The following is a 6032-nucleotide window of genomic DNA, read 5'->3' as shown; positions in this document are numbered from 1 at the left end:
AAAGCTGCAGTTATTTTAGTCTTTGAAGACAAAGAAAAATTGAATGTTAAACCTAACAACAGACAAGAGACTGAAACTACAGATATGTAGACATACTGGTTTATTGCATGCTTATATAGCATTTGTGGAAGTGGAAAAGAACGATATAAAGTACAGGTTCAAAATGTCTTGTCGTTGCCAGTTTTCACAACAAGCCACACTCGCACCAGTCCTGCAGCCCAATCGTATAGACATAATGGACACCTTGTGTATCCAAGCAACTGGTTCTTGCTGTGACATGATACCTGTAAAGATTTTGTATGGTTCTATCATGAGATGTTAATAAACTGCTGAACAGAACAAAGCAAGTGCACTTGCATTATTTAATTCTTTTTTTTTCCTGTGTAAATTGTACTCAAGATGAGGAATGCCAGAGCTTGGGGAAAGCAGTATTGTCGATTTCAGGGACTTAATGTCAGGATGAATATTCTGATATCAGGTATTGTGTGGGCTAGCTGCAGGTTAAACCTCAACTCCAATCTTTAGAAACTTTTACTGCATCAGTATAATAATATTTCCCATATTGCCATCTTGTTGTCTTTGAGGCTGCAAGGAACTATCTAATCTCAAACCATTTCTTTTTAGATACAATGAATAAACCCTTCCTGACTTTAGCACCTCGATTGAATCTTCTCTAAGACATATCTTCTCTTAAGATTTTTCCGGTCTATCCATTTAACTGTAATCCTTCGTTACTGGAACCATTCTAGTAAATCTCTTTTGTATCCTCTGAAGTCTTTACATACCTCCTAAAGCATGGTACCCAGAACTGGACAGTCAAGCTGGGGCCAGACTAGGGCTTTATACAGTTTTAGCATAAAATAATTTGTGCCTGAACATCTCTGGGATTCTTTCTATCCCCTTTAAAATTGTGCCAGTTATTTTATATTTTATCCTCATTCTTCCTATCAAAATGTATTCTCCCAATCTTCTGCACTCTATGTCCTCCCATTCCATCAGTTTATCCGTGTCGACTTAAGTCTATTACTGTTTTCCTCACTGTTAATTGCACTGCTAAGTTTCATGTCATTTACATATTTTGAAATTGTGCCTTGCAACTCCAAGTCACAGTCGTTAATGTATATCAGAAGCATAAATGCTCTCAAGTGTATTGAGATGGCTAGAAAACGGGTTGGCAGAAAGGAAACAAAAAGTAGGAATTAATGGGTGCTTTTCAAATTGCCAGGTAGTAACTAGTGGGGTGCCACAAGGATCTGTGTTGGTACCCCAGCTGTTCACAATATATATTAATGATTTGGATGAGGGAACAAAATGTAACATCTTAAAGTTTGCAGATGATACCAAGTTAGGTGGGAGAGTGAACTGTGACGAGGATGCAGAGATCCTTCAGAATGATCTGGACAGGTTGGGTGAGTGGGCACATTAATGGCAGATGCAGTATAATTTGGATAAAGGTGAGGTTATTCACTTTGGAAGCAAAAACAAGAAGGCAGATAAATTGGGAGAAGGGAGTGTGCAGCGGGACCTGGGTATTCTTGTGCACCAGTCACTGAAGGAACACATGCAGTGCAGCAGATGGTTAAAAAAAGCAAATGGCATGTTAGTCTTCATGCAAGAGGTCTCAAGTGCAGGAGCAGGGATGTGTTGTTGCAATTATACAGGGCCTTGGTGAGGCCACACCTAGACCATTGTGTGCACTTATAGTCTCCTTTTCTGAGCAAGGATGTTCTTGCTCGTGAGGGAGTGCAGCAAAGGTTTACCAGGCTGATTCCGGGGATGGCGGGACTGATATATGAGGAGAGATTGACTAGGTTAAGATTGTTTTAGCATGGCCCCATCTGAGGTGGAGTGGCCAAATACCATATATTCTCAGAGACGAGTTAGTCTCCAGTAAAAGTCATTGTATGCAAAACCTGGGTTCCCTGCCAACTGAATAAGGAGGGGATCTCAGAGATTTTAAAAAATTCCAACAGGACTAAACAGGGTAGATGTAGGGAGGATATTCCCAGTGGTAGGGGAGTCCAGAACCAGGGGGGTCACAGTCTGTGGATTCAGGGTAGACCATTTAGGATGGAGATAAGATATTTCTTCACCCAAAGAATGGTGAACCAGTGGAATTCATTACCACAGGAAGTAGTTGATGCCAAAGCATTGAATGTATTCAAGAGGCAGCTGGATATAGCACTTGGGGCAGATGGAGTCAAAGGTTTTGAGGAAAAGGGCAGAACAGGCTCAGGGCCAAATGACCTCCTCCTGTTCCTGTCTTCTATGTTTCTATGTCCTAGTACTGATTTCTTGGGAACACCCCTGTTTAGCTCCCCAGAAGACAACTGTTAATCACATTTCAGCTTTCGCCAATTCCGTATCCATGCCCTTTTCGTTCCACACGCTTCAATTTTATGAATGCACCTATTGGTACCTTATCAAACTCCTTTTGAAAGTTTGCATACACAACGTCAACTGCAGCACTTTCCCTGATATTTCAATAAAACTCTGAAGATTTATCCTCTGCCGATCTCCTTTATTAGTCTATGATAGTCCAAATAGGTTTTAGTTTTCTTCCAGCCATCTCTTAGATCATGAGACAAAACTTGTAAAAATCAAGGGATTTGGTCTGGAAAAAAATCATGATTTGCCTTTCTTTTGCAAACATAAATCAATGTAGTCAGTTGGTTTATAACTTTTTACTTAATAGTTAACTGATCAGAACTTACAAAAACTATATTAATGCATCTGAAAACTTTTTAAAAATCTACCTTGGATCTGATGTACCCATGGCCCTATCTGAGGTAGAGTGGCCAAATACCATATTATATTCTCAGAGATGAGTGAGTCTCCAGTAAAAGTCATTGTATGCAAAACCTGGGCTCCCTGCCAACTGAATGTTGGACAGGGAGTGGAAACATCAATCTGGTAGTTGGATCCATATATCTCCTTTAGGCTGAAATGAATTAAGCTATGACTATTAATTCTTAATGTCTGCAGTTGTGTCAGTTATGAATGTATTGTTAATAAATGTATTTGTATATATCTATTAGGCAAAATCATTTGCTTACAAACTATCTATTATTCATCATCAATATATTTGTGCCTCAATTTTACTGTTTTTTTTACTGCTTTTCATATTTTTTGTGTGCATCTGTCTTCTTTTGAAAATATTTGTTCCTGTCTTATTTCAAGCCACTATATATACATCACCCATCAGAAATAAGTGTTCACTGGCAGTGTTGCACCCACTGGCTTTGAGCAGACCACAGCTCTGGGAAGGTGATGAAGATGGGAGAAGTTGAAACTGGAACGAAAGATTCCATGAAGATCAAGTCCAAGATTCAGCCCAGACCTCCTATGGGGATACTTGGGTGTTAGGAGCAGCTCAGGGCCAGGACCCAGGCAGCTCCAGTCATAATCAGAAGAACCAATACCAAAGGTCTGTAAGGTTGATGGTGCAAAGCAAAATGGACATGACCCAAGTAAAGAAACAAAAGATTGATCTATCAGAAGTGTAAATGACAGCAACAACAACGATTAGCAGGACCTACTCTTCAAAAAACTGGGAGCAGTGGTTACAATCTGAAATTAACTGTTGAGCCTGAAAAGTTGTACTCAATTGAAAGAAGAGATGCCATTGTTTGAATTCCTGCTTAATTGAAAAGCTGTAGGAGGCTTAGAACAGCAAGCTCAGAGTGAGATGCAGAATTAAAATGACAGGAGTCTGGAAGCTCAAGTTCACCACTGAAGAGAGAAAAGTGATCACAATCTACATTTGGGTCTCTAACGTAAAGGAGATTGCATTGTGAGCAGTAAATACAGTGTACTAAATTTTTAAAAATGTATAATTAAATCGCTGTTTCGCCCACACATGAAAGGACTGGATGGTAGGAAGGAAGGCAGATAAAAAGGCAGATGTTGTATCTCTTGTGTTTGCATAGGAAGGCTCTGTGGAAATGGGGAACATGTGTTAGGGATGATTGTCAAGTGGACCAGGGTCTCTGGGGGGAGCAGTCTCTTTGGAATGCTAAAAGGGGAGTGGTGGGGGGGAGGAAGTTATTTGATGTGGCATTGTTCTGGAGGCAGAGGAAATGGTAGACGATGAACCAAAAGTAGGGAATACTGGAGTGGAAGTTGAGGACAAGGGAAACCCTAATACAGTTCTGGGAAGAGAAGAAAGGGTGAATCAGAAATGCAAGAAATGAGATGAACGTGACTGAGAGGCCCTATCAACCTGCAGGGGAATTTTCAGTTGAGAAATTGGAAGCACTGTCGTGGTAGGTAACATTCCCAAAACACAGTTAGAGAAACTAGGATCTCACAAGCCTCTTCCATCACTTCTTCACCATCATCCATCTAAGTTAGACTTCTCTTTTCTGGCTCTATTCCTATCAATTCAATTGTAACCTGTAATGGTTCCTCATGGCTACTCCTGCACTATTGATGTCTCCCAAAGATTTAGTCTTGACCCCCTGGTTATTTCCCATCTGCTTGCTATTTCTCTGCTATGTTATCCAAAAATGCATGGACACTGTCACGATCAGAATGTATGAAAGGGAAAAAATAGGACAAATGACTGGACGGATTAAATAGCTACCGCTGACCCTATGATGGTAGTTTTAGAAGTTTCTGACCAGTTTAAAAATAGACATAGATTAACACATCATGCCCCTAGAATGAAACACTCCTTGCATTTAACTAATTTCCAGAATGCAAAAATACTTTGCTGCATTTCCAACTCGATTGCTTGGCTCATGTACGCTGAATGGATGATGGTCACATTCCCAAAGACAGCGTTCTGGGGTGAGCTTGTTATCAGAGCTATCAGTTATGTGCATTCTCTGACATCTTCCAATTCCGAGGTGATGTCAATGACCTGAAAAGTTTCCCTCTTGCCAAATGATGCCTGATCTGCTAAGTATTTTGAAATTATTATCACCAAGCTACACTTCAGGTACTGTAATTTTGTGATTATTTTCTAGTTTAAACAATGATTACAGTTTCAAAATATTAATACACCACCATGCATCCCCACTGCTTGAGTTAACATCCTCAGTTATTGGTTCCAGCTCTGTCCAGTTGTAGAACATCATGTCACTACTTTTCTGTCCAAAATCAGTTCTGATGCCGCAGGGACCAGAGTCCTTTTCTCCCACACCACAATAATTGAATGATTTAGCACAGGAAGACATTCAACCATCATGCCTGCTCTGCTTCTTTGGAAGCCTGGTCTAATTTGGCCTATTCCCATGCTCTATTTCCTTGGCCCTGTACTTTTATCCCTTTTATTCCCCCTTCCAATATTTATCAAATTTGCCTCAAAAGTTGTTATTGAATACCACCATCCTATCATTTTTTTAAATAATTTATTCATGGGATACAGGCAGGAGCAGCATTTATTGCCGCCTTGAATACAATTATATTGCTGTGGATCTGGAGTCATGTAAGGGGTAGACCAACAGAGGATGGCAGATTTCTTTAAAGTGAACCAGATGGGTTTACAACAGTCCAATAGTTATGTGATTACTGTCACTGAAATTAACAATTTAATTAGTCAATGGAAAGTCCGTGTAGCCACTTGAATTCATGTCTCAGATCATTAGTCCAGGCCTCTGGATTACGAAACCAGTAATTGCCATCCTATCCACTCATTAATTTAATAGGTAAAAACATTTCTATGTGTTTCTCTGGCTCTTTCACCAATCACCTTAGCCCACGGACTCTTCTAACACTGCAAACAGATTCTCCTCATTTACAAAAACAAAATACTGCTAATATTGAAAATCTGAAATAATAATTGAAAATACCAGAAGTACTCAGTACATCAGGCAACATTTGTGAAGAGTGAAACAGAGTTCATATTTTAGGTCAATTACTTTTCATCAGTGTCCCCTAATTTAATTGAAGGAGGAGAGAACCAATCTTCTCCAATGACTAAGCTCCTTTATTCCTGGAACTATTACAGTAAACTGCGACTTCTCTAGCTATGCTGTTCCCTATATTAATTTGAGTATGGTAAAGAGGTTAATCTACTTCCTAATTAG

Source organism: Carcharhinus amblyrhynchos, chromosome 4 (genome assembly GCF_965287045.1).
Source record: "Carcharhinus amblyrhynchos chromosome 4, sCarAmb.v2.hapA, whole genome shotgun sequence".
Taxonomy (NCBI): domain Eukaryota; kingdom Metazoa; phylum Chordata; class Chondrichthyes; order Carcharhiniformes; family Carcharhinidae; genus Carcharhinus; species Carcharhinus amblyrhynchos.
The sequence above is the reverse complement of the archived record's forward strand: the minus strand, read 5'-3'. Positions refer to the sequence as shown.